Consider the following 16,168-nt stretch of genomic DNA (forward strand, 5'->3'; position numbering starts at 1 on the left):
TGAGGGAACTGAGGCACAGGGAGGTCAAGGACCTCATTCAAGGTGATAGAACCAGTAAATAGTGAGGCTGAACTCAGATGTGTGCAGTACATTTATAACCAGTGCTCTACACTACCCAGCCAAGGGTGCTGTGGGCAGGTGGGCCCTGACCTTCCCTGGGGCTCAGGTGCGCTGCCCTCGGAGGACGTCAGAGGAGCGTGTAGGCTCCTTCCAGCCTGATTCCCACAGGCACCAAATGACCACAGTCCTCAGATACGACAGGCCCTGGGCAGATAAAGTCCAGCGGGAGGGAAATTTAGCTGTTCTGTTAAAATTTTCAGCATGCATACCCTCTGACCTAGTGAGTCCTCTGGGAAGATAGGTGTGGAACTGCTCACATGGGTGCACAAAGGTATGTCACAGACGAGGATGCGCAAGGCATCATTGTTCTCGAGAACAGAAACATGGAGACGCACCAGCTGGCCACCTCTGGGAGATCTGATAAATAAATGATAGGTCTTTGGTACAGGGGAGTGCCATGAAGCCAGTAAGGAATGAGAGGGTCAAAGTGGTCAGCCTTCTGCCATGTAAGGTGAAGTTTAAAAGCTAGTTGGGGGGTGAAGAAGGCTCAAGAGGGAGAGGATATATATAGTAATGATTGATTCCCATTGTTGTACAGCAGAAACCAACATAGCATTGTAAAGCAATTATCCTCCAATTAAAAAAAAAAAAAGCAGTGCTCGCTTCAGCAGCATATATACTAAAATTGGAACGATACAGAGAAGATTAGCATGGCCCCTGAGCAAGGATGACACGCAAATTCGTGAAGCGCTCCATATTTTTAATGTTCATCGCAGCACTGTTTATAATAGCCAGGACATGGAAGCAACCTAGATGCCCATCAGCAGACGAATGGATGAGGAAGCTGTGGTACATATACACCATGGAATATTACTCAGCCATTAAAAAGAATTCATTTGAATCAGTTCTAATGAGATGGATGAAACTGGAGCCTATTATACAGAGCGAAGTAAGCCAGAAAGATAAAGACCATTACAGTATACTAACACACATATATGGAATTTAGAAAGATGGTAACGATAACCCTATATGCAAAACAGAAAAAGAGACTCTGATGTATAGAACAGACTTGTGGACTCTGTGGGAGAAGGCGAGGGTGGGATGTTTCAAGAGAACAGCATCGAAACATGTATATTATCTAGGGTGAAACAGATCACCAGCCCAGGTTGGATGCATGAGACAAGTGCTCGGGCCTGGTGCACTGGGAAGACCCAGAGGGATCGGGTGGAGAGGGAGGTGGGAGGGGGGACCGGGATGGGGAATACATGTAAATCCATGGCTAATTCATTTCAATGTATGACAAGAACCACTGCAATGATGTAAAGTAATTAGCCTCCAACTAATAAAAATAAATGGAAAAAAAAAAAAAGCAAATGTAGGAAGAAAGTGTAGAAGTATGTCATGCAGTCAATTATTAAAAAATATTATGTTTTTACTTGAAAATAAAAGAGCTGGTGGGAGGGACTTCCCTGGTGGTCCAGATGCCCCACTCCCAATGCAGGGGACGCAGGTTCCAGCCCTGGTTTGGGAAGATCCCATGTTCCGTGGGATCCCAAGCACGTGAGCCATAACTGCTGAGCCCAAACTCTATAGAGCCCATACTGCACAACAAGAGAAGCCACCGCTATGAGAAACCCACGCATCACAACTAGAGAAAGCCCTCGTATAGCAACGAAGACCAATGTGGCCAAAAATAAAATGCATTAATTATTTATTTAAAAAGAAAAGAAAAATTTAATAAAGGAATCAATGTCATCTCAAATAAAACATTTTTTAAAAAAGCTGGTGGGAAAATGGTGTGTGTGGTGCTGATTCCTGCCTTAAGTGTAGATAGATAGATATAGTATAGATAGATAATATATCCACACACAGCATTTGCACAGGGAAAGTCTAAAGGCACAGACACCAAACTGTTGAAATTAACCCTGGGAGGTACAAAAATGGGAATTCTCAGATAAGCTACAGATTTATAGTGTACAAACATTTGGTTTTTATTAATATAGAGAATTCTGTGATGAAGGTTGGTATTCCCACTCCCAGCTCCACAGTCACCAGCTCAGGATGAGTCCTTTTAGGCACCCTCCCCCCCTCCCATATTATATTAGAGCAGACCCCCAATTCATACCATTTCTTCCATAAACACTTTACTGTGTGCAAAGATCACACACAGGCACACCTTGGAGGCATTGTGGGTTTGGTTTCAGACCATTACAATAAAATGAATATTACAATAAAGCAAGGTGCACACACACACACAAATTTCAACATGTGTCTCTAAAAGATAAGGACTATTTTTTTTAAAGCAGCCACAACACCATGATCGCACCTAAAAGCATAATAATTCTTTTTTTTTTTTCATAATAATTCTTTAACATCATCTAATGTCCAGTAAGTCATTTCTAGTTATCTCATAGAAACATGAATTCTTTTCATAACAATAATAATAAAGGTTGAAAAAAAATAAAAATAATAAAGGTTGAAACAGAAAAGAAAGCCAGTCCAGAGGGCAGGCTGGTACAATCCTCCTGGAGGTTTGTTTAGTGACACTTATCAAAGCCTTAAAAATGTGCTTATCTTTGACGCAGCAATCCTGACCCACGAATTTATTCCAGGAAAACAAGTTGAAAGAGGGAGGCAGACGCCGTTTGCCGGGTGTGCCGCGCCTGTCACAGAGAGGTTGCTTGGAAAATATTTGTTGAATGTGAGGTTGAGCTTCAGTGTCGTTCCCTGCTGCTTTGTTTGTAAAAGGAAAAACCGAAAGCAGCAGAACTGAAAGACTCTAGGGTCCCAGCTCAATAAACAAGGGCAGATCTGTAATGGAATGTGGCCCTGTCATTGAGCTGGTTGTGATAATACTCGGAGATGCTCTCATTCCCTCGAGTGTGGCCCAACATCCCAGCGGGCATCCAAGGCTCAGGGTAGGGAAGGGGGACCATTGTATGTCATGGTGAAGAAGCCCAGCAGACACGCCCCCTGGACATCAGCCGTGATGAATCACACAGACCTCAGGTGCCCAGATGCGATGCAGTGGAATGGATCTCCCCTCAAAACCGCCATCCTAGTCATATCACGAGAAAAACATCAGACAAACCAAATGAACCTGCATTCTACGATGCCTGAGCACACCCTTCAAAACTGTCAAGGTTGCGGATCAGGAGAAGAGGAAGCAGCTTGTCCTGAACCCCAAGTGGGATCCCGGACGGGGTCTGGGAATAGGAAAAGATCAGCTGCTGAAGAACCGACAAAATCCTGATGAAGCTCCTGGTTTAGTGAATGATAATATACTAATGTTAATGTTTTAGTTTTGGCAAACGTGCCATGGTTCAGTAGGGGAGGTTCGCATTCGGGGAGGCTGGGTGAAAGCATAGATAGGAGCCGAGTGTGCTCTCCTGGCTACAAAGCTAAGTCATTCCAAAAAGTAAGAGCATTTTAAGGCAACGGAAGGTAGGTATTTCTTAGCATAGGGATGGGTACATGATACATTAAAGGGGGAATCTGTGTCTAGGCTCATATAGTTTTCGCTGAATGACCCCAGTTTTATAATAAGTCACCGACCAAGTGTATGTGTATACATGAATGGAGGTATATGCAAAATACATGCACGAACATGCAGGAAGACAATGTCTGGGCTCACAGACTCCCATGGCTGCAGGCCCGGGGCTGGGGAAAGGTGCCACCGTCCTTCTGAAATGGGCAGCAGCCTTTTGGTTCCAACCAGTCGTCCTGCAGGATGTGGAACCAGTCCTAATGGATCTTTTCATTTTTCAGAAGAAATCAAAATCCAGGCTGTTACCAAAATCTCTAGGGCCCACTCAGCTGTGGGGAGGGGGCCTCCAGGGTCACATGGCCAAGGAGAAGGGGGCTGGGGTGTCAAGAGGCTTGCAAGGCGGGCACCAGCAGCACCATCCTGCCTCGCCCACCTCTGCACCTGGGCCTGAAGGACAGCCAGCCGCCAAGAGGGGTTATGGGTGGGGGCATGCCACTCTCCCAGCCTCTGCCGTGTATACAGCCAAGCTGGGGCAGAGGTTTACTCAGGGCCCACATGCCCAGGTTCTGACCGTCTGGTTGGGCAGGTCACTCTATGTGTGTGCGTGTGTGTGTTAGTGATGGATCCAGCATCCCCTTGGGCATCCACGTCTGTGTGTATCTGAGGGGTCTGGGCCTCTTTGAGGGTGTACATAGGCATGGCCATGTTATGTATTGGTGTGTTACCATGAGTGTACACTACTCGTGTATGCTACACGAGTATTGGTGTGTCACCCACAGGTCCACAATTGTGTGTGTGTGTTGTACAGATGCACACATCTGTGTCTCTGTTGTACACATGTGAGACAAGGCTCTATGTTTATGTGAGTCTGTGGGCAGCTGCCCTGTCTGGCTGGCCCTGATGCCTACATATCTGTGCTTCTGTGGGACTGCCTGTGTGTCTGCACTGTGTACGCATACATGTGTGCATGTGTGTGTTCGTGTCTATGTGTCTGCTCTGTTTGGTTGAGTTGTGTTTGCTTGTATGTCTGTTGGGCATCTCAGGCATGTCCATGCCTGTGTGTGTTACTTTATGTAGCTGTGTGCTGTGTCCACTGAGTGTATATATGTGTGCATATATGTGGGAGTGTTGGGATCAAGGCTCAGAGTTTGGGTCATTCAGTCAGCACCAGCTTCTCAATTCCCTGGTTCCTGAAAGTCCCTACATAGGGTCCAAGCAGCCTCATGAGCACACAAGTCCCAGCCACAGGGTGAGAAGGTCAAGGGCTGGCCAGCTGCAGAGTCCAGGCTCAGAGCTTCAGGAGTCTACTCCTTTGTGTACACACAATGCAGCCACCAGCCTGGCTCAGCGTGGCTCCTGGGGGCCCCTTGACTTTGCCCTTCAGAGAGTATTTTACCTAAGACACATCCCCCACAGCTTCATCACCCCTAAAAGTACGGCCTGAAGGTAATTTGTTTACCGGTGAGCAGGGGCGTGGGCTGGGGGAGTGGTGGGAAATTGAGGTGATGGGTGAACGGGAGCAGCTGGACTGAGTAACAGGTACGGGAATCCTCAGAGCCTTAGGCCAGAGGGACCCTTGGAGACCTTCTGGTCCAGTATCCCTGTTTTACAGATGAGGACACTGAGCCCAGAGAGGGCAAGATCTTGACCTGAGGGCACACAGCAAGTCCCCAGCAGAACTAGCATTCCCTTCATAGAGCCCGGCATCCCAGGGTTCATAGCCCATAGGAGTGATTCATTCATTCAGCAAACATGTATTGATGGAGACTTTCCTGATGGTTCAGTGGCTAAGACACTGTGCTCCCAATGTAGGGGGCCCGGGTTCAACTTCTCTTCAGGGAACTAGATCTCACATGCTACAACTAAGAGTTCACTAAGACCCAGGATAGCCAAATAAATATAAATATATTAAAAACACGTATTGAGCACCTACTGAAGCCAGGCTCAGTTCTGAGCCCTGGGGATATAGGCACGGACAAGACAGACACAACACTTACCCTCATGGAGCCTACCCTCTGGTCAGAAAGACAGACAAGAAACACAGAAATAAGACCACGATGACTGATGCCAAGCGCACCCCATGTGACACCAGGCGGCTCCAACCAGGGCACCCACCAGTCATAACTCCCCTCAGTAAAATGAAAGGTGCCTTGGCTGCAGCAGCCACATCTCAGCTGAGCTTTAGCCACATGTGGCTGGTGGACGTCAAGCTGGGTGGCACAGAGAAAGGACTTTTCCATCAACCCAGAAGTTCCTGCTGGATGGCACCATCTGGACAGTGAATAGAGGAGCCGAAGTGTTGGTGGCCCAGGATTGGGGACACCTGAGCTGCACCTAAGAGAAGGAGCTGCCACATGTCATGTGCCAGCAAGATGCAGCAGGGACAAAGCCTGTGAGGGAGGAAGGAGCGTGGTGGGGACAGAGGGGACACCAAGATGGGGCTGGGGAGGTCGCTGGGGGCCACTGGCCTTGACCAGAAGTTTCTACTTTATTTTAAGGGCATCAGGAAGCCACAGGCTGTGATTTAAAGCAGGGGAGTGGTATGGTTTTTAAAATACGTGGAGAATGGATACATGGTGGGGGGTGTGGGGAAGAATGGAAGGAGGGAGACCTAGTAAGAACACCATTGTGTCCCAGGGAGGAAGGTAACTATGCTTTAGGGGACAAGGGGGAGGGGAGCCACTAGTCACACCCTGAACCTCAGGGTCCTGGAGCAAACCGTACCTGAAGCTAAGCTTCACTTGATCCTCAGGCTCCCTTCTCTCTTCTTGGTTACTGGGCACTGACTTGAACACCCTCACTAGTACTGTCCACCTGGCTCCCCCTCCCCCACAGGCTGCCTGAAAGTCCTCCAGTCCTTACTATATGGAAGTGCTCAAACCAGTTCCCCAGCCTCCCTCAGTGCCCGGGGTCCAGCTGCTCTTCCAGGGTCTGGCTCCTCTCCCTGCATCCCTGGGCTGATAAAACAGGCCCATCTGGTTGCCCTGGGTGCACAGGAAGATGCTTTAGGTCACCTGGCATTTCATTAACTTCCCCACTACGATGGCAATCTTGGAACTGGTGCGGAGGCGGCCAGAGGAGCCAGCTTGCTTTGGGACCATGGGGCCTAAAGAAGAATCTGGGGCTTCATGTTGAGAGAAGGGGCTTCTGGTGGCACTGTAGAAAGAACTCTTTAAACACAGCAATGGCATAGCCACGCTTCACTAGCAGAGGAGCCCCCAAGGCGCTAAGAATGGGACGGGAACCCCGTCCTGAGCAGTGGGCAGAGCTGGGATTGTGCTCCCTTGTGGGTCACCCTGACTCTGAAATCCCACGTCTCCTGCACTGGACGGCCAGTGCTGAGAACAGAGCTGTGTCTTGTTTCCTTTTGCACAAATCCCGCGCCCACCCCTGAGTTTCCTTCTAAAACTGCCTGGCCTGTGGGAGGCTTCAGAGGCTCCTGGAATGAACAGACAGCTCAGGAGAGCAGAGCCCACCACCACCGGCCACCCCACTGTGGTCCTGGACCCGATGGAGGAGAGGGGTGTTTGGTCTGGCCCGAACTGGAGAGGCCTGGTGGGTCACAGGCCAGTGGCTGGTGCGGCTGCGGGCACACTTCCCAGTTGACAGCTCGGCTTCAGGCATCCACTCTTGCCCTGCCCAACAATGGGTCAGACTCAGGTATGACCTCTCCAGGCCTCTGGCCTGTGGTTCAGGGTGGGAACGCTGCAGCTCATGAAGGAGGTGCAACTGGAAGTCCTACCTGTGGTGGCTGTTGCTGGGCTGCCTGGCAGCCCGAGGCCTGGGTGCACGTGCGGATCCCCGGGTCACGGTCAGGGCGCCGGGCTGCAGACTTGCCTCTGGGTGCACTTGGCCACGCCCTGGGCTTACGTCAGTCAGTGGGGTGGACTGTGAACTGGGCAGCCTCTCGGAAGAATGCAGCTCATTGTCAGCGATCAGCCAGGATTCCTTCCCGGCCCCACCCGGAGGTGGAGGCTGCCCATCTGTCCAGGGGCCGGGGAGGCGCTGGCGGAGGGCTTCCCCACCCCCACCCATGATAGCCCGAGCAGCTCCAGGAATGAGGACCAGTACTATCTGACCTTTCGACCACACGCCGAGACGTTACAATAGGAGTAAGACACAGTATGTGTTATATCCTGGCGCAGGCCTGTGTTACATCCGCCCTGACTTGTCTAACCCTCCCGACTCCATCACGCCCATTCTACAGACGGTGAAGCAGAAGCTGGAAGCACTCACCTCGCTTGCAGAGCTAGTGAGCAGGGAGCCAGGACTCAGCCTACACAGCCTCCACCAGACATCTCTCAGCATTACAGGGTCCCCAGATCCTGCCTGGAGCACACGGGTGGGGCATGGTGGTGTGTGGTCCCAGCTCTCTCCAACTCTGGCTGTGACCTCACCCTCTCTCCCCCAGAGGTCTCATCTCCTCCCCTGCAAAGAGAGGGGTCATGATAAAACCTGAGGAATGAACTGCAAGGAAGGACCTCAGAGACGAAGCCAGGTCCCCATCTGGCTCCACACGTGTGTGCCCACATGCTCACTGAACTACACGCCAGATCTACACAGTTTTTTAAAATGGGTAACCCTGAAAAAAGAAACACAAGCTCTGCAGCCTGGTGTAAATCCTGCTGCTCCTTAGAGTGGGTGGCCTCGGGGACATGTTGTCCCTGCCCAGCTGGGCCACCACCTCTGGGGGGCAGGATCCTCTCCTGGGGTCTCTCAGGGCAGCTGCTGCTGTTTGCTGTTTAGCATTCAGTCATGTCCGGCTCTTTGCAACCCCATGGACTGTAGCCCACCAGGTTCCTCTGTTCATGGAATTTCCCAGGCAAGAATACTGGAGTGGGTTGCCATGCCCTCTTCCAGGGCATCTTCCCCACCCTTGGCAGGTATTCTTTTGCCACCTGGCAAGCCTCCTGCAGGGTGGGCCAGACATAAAGCTTGAACAGGGAGGCCTGGCCTGGAGGAAGGTCCAGTTGTTGTCATCAGCGAGGGAAGACTGACACCAGGAGCTGTGAGCCATTTATTTCACATGCGCTCCCTCAGCGCTCCACGTGCGGACGTGGGGTTGGGCTGGGCTGGGCCAGGCAGGTGGAGTGGACGTGCTGGTGCCGACTCGGCCTCTCCCTGGGGGCTGACAGGCCAGCTCCTTCCTCCACCAGGATGTGACTTCCTGAAGTTGCACAGCTCATGACAGCCTCAGCCGGTACCCTGGGCCGGCTCCTCCCGCTCTCCCAGCTGATGTCCCTCCATGCCTGTCACCACGAAAGGAGCAGACAGAAGGGCTGGCAGTTGCTGCCACTGAGGGCGTGAGTCTGTGGGTGGATCTCCAGCATCCCCGTTCCAATCTTGTCTCCAGATGCTCTTCTCAGAGTCTGCTTTTAACTCACTGAAGAGAGCCACCACTAGCCAGGGGGTGACCAGAGGGGCGAGGATGGCACTGGCCTCCAGCACAGCTGGAGAGCTTTCAGGAAGGTCCTGCAGGGCACAGGGAGCCTCACTGTGGCCTCAGCCAGGACCCGGCTGCCCTCCTGGTCCCAAGTTCACTGGTGGCCACGGTGGCTAGCTCTCAGCAGGATGAGTGGTTGCTCCTGGCCTCAGGGAGATGGAATGCACCCACCCAGGGGATGGAGTTGGGTATCTCCCAGGGCTTCCCAGGTGGCTCAGTGATAAAGAATCCACCTGCCCATGCAAGAGATGCAGGAGATGGGGGTTTGATCCCTGGCTTAGGAAGATCCCCTGGAAAAGAGAATGGCAACCCGCTCTAGGAGTCTTGCCTGGAAAATTTCATGGACAGAGCTGCCTGGCGGGCTATGGTCCATGGGGGTCACAAAGAGTCAGATAAAAACTGAGCACTGCCCCTAGGGCAGGGCGCTTCTAGAACACCCTTGGAGAAGAGGAGCCCCAGGCACTGCTGCTGACCCCGCCTGCCCTGGGCACCCCCAACACCCAGCTGTGGTCTCACAGGGCTCGGGACCTCGCTCCCCACCAGCGAATAAGGCTGAGGCCGAGTAGCCTTCCCTGATGGTCTCTGAGGCTGGGTTTTGGTTTTCCTTCTGTCCCCACATTTCTGGCCTGTGCTCTGCTCCTATGTCTGAGGCTTTGTGACCATCGAGGGTCCTTGGGCTCTTCTACAGCTTAGTGCTGGGAACACAGGACTCAAGGCAGAGCCCCTGAGGGTGGGGGTAGGGGGCGGGGAGACACTGCAGCCCTGGACTACAGTGACCAAGGATGTGTCAAGTGCGTCCTTCTGGCTGGAGCCCTCAGGGTCTCTGCATCAATGACCACAGGCCCGAAAGAATGATACTGTCACCTTCCCTGGAGATGGGGTCTTCACAGGGGCTCGGGGTTACACTGAGGTCATGAGGGCGGGGCCCTGATCCAACATTACAGGTCTCCTTAAAAGGAGGATATTTGGATACAGAGACAGACGGGCATCAAGGGAAGAAGACAACCTTCCGCAGCACGGGGCGGCTCCTCCCATCGCAGCTGCAGCAGGACCAGCCCTGCGTGGGCTCCGGGAGGCAGGAGGTCCCGGTGTTGAAGCCACCCAGCCTGTGGGGACTTTGTCCAGAGCCCTGGCAAACTAACACACGTCTTTACTGAGGTATAATTCACACATCACAGAATTCACTCATTTAAAACATACTTAAAAAAAATAAAATAAAACATACTTTAGGGACTTCCCTGGTGGTCCAGTGGCTAAGACTGCACTCCCAGTACAGGGGGCCTGGGTTCCATTCCTGATCAGGAAACTAGATACCACGTGCTCCAACTAAGATCCAGTTAAATAAATAAACGAAGAATTTTTTTTAATGTACAATTCAGGCTTCCCTTGAGGCTCAGTGGTAAAGAATCCGCCTGCCAATGCAGGAGACACAGGTTCAATCCTTGATCCAGGAAGATCCCACTTGCCTCGGGGGCAACTAAGCCTGTGTGTCACAACTACGGAGCCTGTGCTCTAGAGTCCACGAACCATAACTACTGAAGCTGTGCACCCATGCTCCACAACAAGAGAAGCCACCCCAATGGTAAGCCTGAGCACCGCAGTGAAGAGTAGCCCCCTAGCTCACCACAACTAAAGACAGCTTGAGCAGCAACAAAAACCCAGTGCAGCCAAAACTAAATAAGTAAATAGAATTATTCTTTTAAATGTGCAATTTGGGGCTCTTCATTCTATTCATGGACTTCTGCACCTCTCACTCTGATAGAAATTTACAGCATTTTTCTTCACTCCAAATGGAAACCCTGGACCCTCATTCTCTCCACTTCTCACCCCTGGAAACTACTGCTCTGCTTTCTGTCTCTACAGATTTGCCTGTTCTGGATACTTCATGTATGTGGAAGCAGGTACTGTGTGACCTCCTGTGACCAGCTTCTCTCATTTCCTATGAGATCAGTGTTCATCCATGTTGTAGTGTGTGTCAGTGCTTCTTTTCAAGGCTGAATGATTTTCCCTTATATATAGATGGACCACGTTTTATTTATCTGCACATTCCTGATGTGTGGTCCAATTTTATTTTGAAAGAAGACCTGAAAGACGGGAAAATGCTCACATTTGTTAAGTTCAAGAGGTGAAAACGTGGATATTTGTTATGTTCTTTACATTTTTCTGGATGTCTGAAAGATCTCATAATTTTTTAGTGTTAACCAGTATAAGGATACAAAGAGCCAACTCATTGGAAAAGACCCTGATTCTGGGAAAGAGATTGAGGGCAGGAGGTGAAGGGGGCAACAGAAGATGAGATGGTTGGATGGCATCACTGACTCAATGGACATGAGTTTGAGCAAGCTCCGGGAGATGATGATGGACAGGGAAGACTGGCATGCTGTAGTCTATGGGGTCACAGAGAAGACATGACATAATGACTAAACTACAACAACCGATGTACTTAAATATATATATTATATAAACTATATATATATATATATCAGAAGAGGCAGAGAATGAGTCTCTGAGCACTGACAAGGGATGATGGTTGCTAATGTGCTAAAGAAAAGATGGTCTAACATGTAGGGAAAAGAAAAAGGATTCCTGAACCTTGACTTCCTGCTTCCCTTCCGACCAGACGTCAGCCTCAGGGATGCTACTTAACAGCCCCACCGGGAGACCCACCGGCCACGTCCTCAACAGCCTTCCCAGCAGGCCAGCCTGGGGCCATGCTCACAGGAAGGGTGGATATTTCCTGAGCCTGACCCTGTGGGAAGGGGCCCGCCAGGCTCCCAGGGTCCCCTGCCCAGGTCCCCGGCCATTGCAGCCTCCCCCTCCTCCACTGGAGGCCGATTCCCGCCAGACCCTGGTGACCTGCCTCACGCACCAACAGGAAGCTCACCTCTCCCAAGGGAGTCTTCCCACTGCCAGGTACCATTGGGCACGCCCCACGGAAAAAGGCTTGGAGGTCAAACGTGTTTGGGGACCATGTGCAATCTGTCAGGTCACCAGTGTTTACTGAGCACCCAGTGTATGCCTGGCCCTGGCTCCGCCTTCACACCCTCCTCTCAGCAGCTCTGAGAACAGGGCCACAGGACCCCACCCCTTTGAAAGACAGTGCTCAGTGGGGTAAAGACAGCACAGGTCCCATGGCAAGCAGGGGCACTCAGGGCTCCCGTTCCCCCCACACCCACATCTCAAGGCACCAATACAGGTGCCTTGAGACCCCTTTTAACTGATCTGAGGTCCCCACTCCCCTAACCCATGGGAAAGGCCTTCAAGATCCCCCTTGGGCAAGGCAGCCTTGGGCCTGGACCAACTCCATCTGTTGGGCCTGCTTGTTTGCAGCAGCTTTCTCTGGGCATTGGCAGAGTAGCTGGTTTCCTCAAAACTGTTCGGATTCCATCTTGGTGGTGCTAGTGGTAAAGAACACGCCTGCCCATACACAAGTCGCAAGAGATGCAGGTTTGATCCCTGGGTTGAGAGGATCCCCTGGAGGAGGAAATGGCAACCCACTCCACTATTCTTGCGGGGAGAATCCCATGGATAGAGCAGCCTGGTGGGCCACAGTCCACGAGGTCGCAAAGAGTAGGACATGACTGAAGTGACTTAGCACGCACGCATGTAGCATGTAGCCAGTTTCCTCAAAACCTTTTGGATCCATCCTGCTCACATTTCATGGCCAGGAAATCTACATTTTTCACCCAAGGTGATGCCTCACCTGGCAAGAACTGTGCCTTGAGGGTGGAATTTTAGGCATGGGCTGAAATGCTGCCGGAGGCCTAGGGGTGAGGCTTGGCTGAAGGTGGTGGGGAGGTGGGCAGTGCTATGCTGCACCCCACCCCAGACAGGCTGAGCGGTTCCCGCTCCAGGGAGAAGGTACAGTAGTGCTTCTCCAGAGAGTCTGGGGGAGCCCTGCCTCCCTCCTACATAAGGGCATTCTGCCCTCGAACCCTCTGCCTTCCTAAGACTGAGGCTGCCAGCTGTGGCCAGCGCCTCTGCATCGCTGAAATGCCAGGAAGGCGGCGCCCTGGCCGGCGGGGGCCCAGGCTGCTGCCCCCTGGGCCCCTCCCACCTCATTGGAGTCCCAAGAATGTTGTCATCTGGCCACCCACAGCCTTATCAGCCTGGCCTTTCTTTCTCAGGATCCCAGGACAAAGGGCGTGGGCGGTCCCAGGACTCTGGGAATCTGTTCCCGCCTCTCCAGATCCCTCCCACCCTTCACTGCAGGGGAAACTGAGGCTGGAGAGGACAGAACTTTACTGAGAGAGGCCTTGAGCTCCCGTGCCTGCCCCAGGGGTCACAACAGAAGCCCGGAAGAAGCCCAGTTGCCTGGCAGAGGCCTCAGTGGGTGGTACCCCGTGGAGCTGACGGGTGGGGGGGCCAGGAGCCACTGGCCAGCCTTCAGGCCCTGCTTGCCCAGAGCTGCTGGAAGGATCTCTAAGTATCCTCTGGTTCCAGTTGGGAGCCTAGAGACTGGAGGGGTCAGGCAGCCCCACAGGAGACGGCAGCAGGAGGTGAGTTCAGACCCAAGGTCATGTGGGCTGGCCTCTGTGGGTAGGGGCAGGCCTTGATGAACAGAGGAGGGTGCCTCTGAGTCCACTCCTTCACCTCTGCCCGTTAGCTCCGTGACCCGCTCAGCCCCCTATCCTTGCGTGTTATTGCCTCCTGGCCTGTGAGGGCAGCACATGGAGCAAACCGAGTTCTGAGAACACAGAAGAGGTGGGGCAGGGCCGAAGGCCAGAGCTCATGCGGGAAACCCCTCCCTCCTTGGTCCCCTCCCTCTTAGGGGACAGACACAGGGGCCACAGAGGACAGACGTCAGGGCATGGGGGGAGAACAGCCTGGCGTCAGGGGCTCCACAGGGTGCCGCTGGGGAGCCTGGGTAATTCCCTCCCATCTCTGAGCCTCAGTTACCGGGAGTGTAAAGTGGGCAGAGGTCCCACACCCATCCCAGGGCCTGTATCTTGAGGTCGGTCACAGTCTGGTTCCCCATGCACCTTCCGGTGGAGTCCTGACTGAACAGGAGTTGAATAGAAACAAATTCAGTTCTGGCTGTCTTCTTGTCAGCGTGCCCCTGCCCCGCAGGGGTCCTCTCAGCCTTCCCAGAATCTCTCCTGATCAGCAACTGTGATCCCAGCCTCGCCCAGCCTGCTGCCCCTCTGGCTTCCCTCTGGGGTCTCCAGCCTCAGGGCCTTTGCACTTGCGGTTGCCCTGCTTGAACTCATATTTGCAAGCCAAGCCTTCCTCCATCTGTCCCCACAGCTGCCCCGCTGTCCTCAGCCCTCAGAGCCGCCCACTCATTTCCTGCCCATCACTGAAATTTTGAGAGCAGAACACTCGCTCAGGCCCAGTTCCCCTAGGAGGCTGAAGTCCCATGAGATCCCACTGCCCACTGTCCAGCACACTGGATGTGTTCAGTGATGCCCAGGGAGTTCTGGAGTCCATATGGGTTTATATATAAAAGAGCTGGACCGTCGCAGGGTGTGGCCCCAGGCAGGTCTGGAGTGGGCTCTGTCCAGGGAGGGGCCCAGCACTAGGAATGCCTCTGGGGGCCTGTCTGACGCCACCTGCCCCTGAGTGGGGAGACTTAAGTCTCAGGGGCCCTGCATGCAGCCAGACAGGTTCCAGCCGGTTTGGCAGGATTGCTGTGGATGGCACTCAGCCCTTCCAAACTGTGGCCAGGTCACTTGGGGAAAGGCGCTTCATCCCTCAGGCCCCCCTCCTCCTGCCTTCTGTTCAGGAACCACACCCCAACAGCACCCACCAGGTGCCTCCCACAGACCAGAAATGAGCATGAAGGGAAGGTTGGGGCTGTGTGGAATTTACAGGTCGAGAATGTCCAGTTATACCTCATGGCCGGCCACGGGGGCTGAGGAAGCATCAGGGCTCTTGCACGAGCTCCATTGGCTGGGGGTACCCTAGCCTGAGATGGGTTCTGAGGGCAGGCGGGTTGGGTGGAGGGGATCAGAATAGATGAGTGGGGAAACGAGGCAGGGAAGGGGAGGGAAGGAGCCCAGGAGGGCTGCATTGGTGGGCAGGCCCCCGCTGAGGGCACCTGGGCTCCCCCACCTGCCAGACCCCCAGAGATACTCATGCAAGGGTTTCTCCTGCAGGCAAGGACACCCAGCCTCTGGCTCAGGCTCGGTCCCCTGAGGTGGGTCTCTGCCATCATATTCCCAAAGCACACGTGTGAATCTAATCACCAGACAACACCTGACAGACCCAAAGTGACAGACGTTGTATAAAGCAACTCTGTACAGTTGTGGAAAACGAAGGAAGGCAGAGAGTCATTTTCAGCATTAAAGGAAGTGAGATAGATGTGGCCCTGGTTTGTGGGGGTACGGTGGGGGAAAAGTTTATAAAGACTGTTACTGGGCTGGTGACAAAGTTTGAAGTGGACCTTATACCAGGTCTATTGGCGTTAACTTTGTGAATTCTATCACTGCCCTTGAGAAGAGAATGCCCTTGATCTCAGGACCCCAAGGGATCACCTGGAAGTCTTCATAGTGAAGGGCCTGAGGTGTGCAGTTGACCATTGAGTGAACACCTCAGAAAGAACACCGAAGAACACCTCAGTAAACATGTATGCATGATACGCCACCCCGAGTAACTCACATGTATGAAACATACAGCGTAGCATCATGTTACTCCCCATGTCATCACAAAGCATGATGAGAGAACAAACCTGATGAGACGCTGACCATAGTGATGCCAGGTGAAGGGTATCCTGGAAGTTCTTTCTTTACTCTCATAAATTTTCTGTAGGTTTAGAATTATTCCCGAACAGAAATTTTAAAGGTCCTGGACCGGGTCCCTCAGTCCTTGGGGAGATGCCCCCTTTACCACTCACAGCCCAGCTGGCAAGCCATTACCTGGCCTCCTTCCCTGAAGAAGCACAACTGGGTACCCTGGCCTCTTCATGTAACATTGTATCATGAGCATTTGCCTGCGTAACAAAAACTCCTTCCAAAACACCACTCTGAGTAGCTCCCAGTAGCGGCCTCAGCTCTTTTGACACCTTTCTAAACAACACTTTGTCTGTTCACTTCTGCCACACCTCTGCTCAGCCTCTTTGGGGAGATTCTAAGGTGGGAGGCTGGGGTGGGGAGGGGGACACTGCTGGCTTTTAAAGGCACTTGGCAGGTCCCGCCTGGTGGCATCCCAGCATTCCAGAAAGGGTGAACCATCACCAC

The 16,168-nt window shown here is 52.7% G+C and overlaps 1 non-coding gene across 1 annotated transcript; it reads left to right on the top strand.

Annotated features, from left to right (window-relative positions):
* The first annotated feature begins 715 nt into the window (after positions 1-715).
* LOC139039235 (U6 spliceosomal RNA) lies at positions 716-822 on the top strand. Its single transcript, XR_011492558.1, has one exon. It is a non-coding gene; the product is annotated as a U6 spliceosomal RNA (small nuclear RNA).
* Positions 823-16,168: the final 15,346 nt, after the last annotated feature.

Source organism: Odocoileus virginianus, chromosome 17, assembly GCF_023699985.2.
Source record: "Odocoileus virginianus isolate 20LAN1187 ecotype Illinois chromosome 17, Ovbor_1.2, whole genome shotgun sequence".
NCBI classification, from domain to species: Eukaryota; Metazoa; Chordata; class Mammalia; order Artiodactyla; family Cervidae; genus Odocoileus; species Odocoileus virginianus.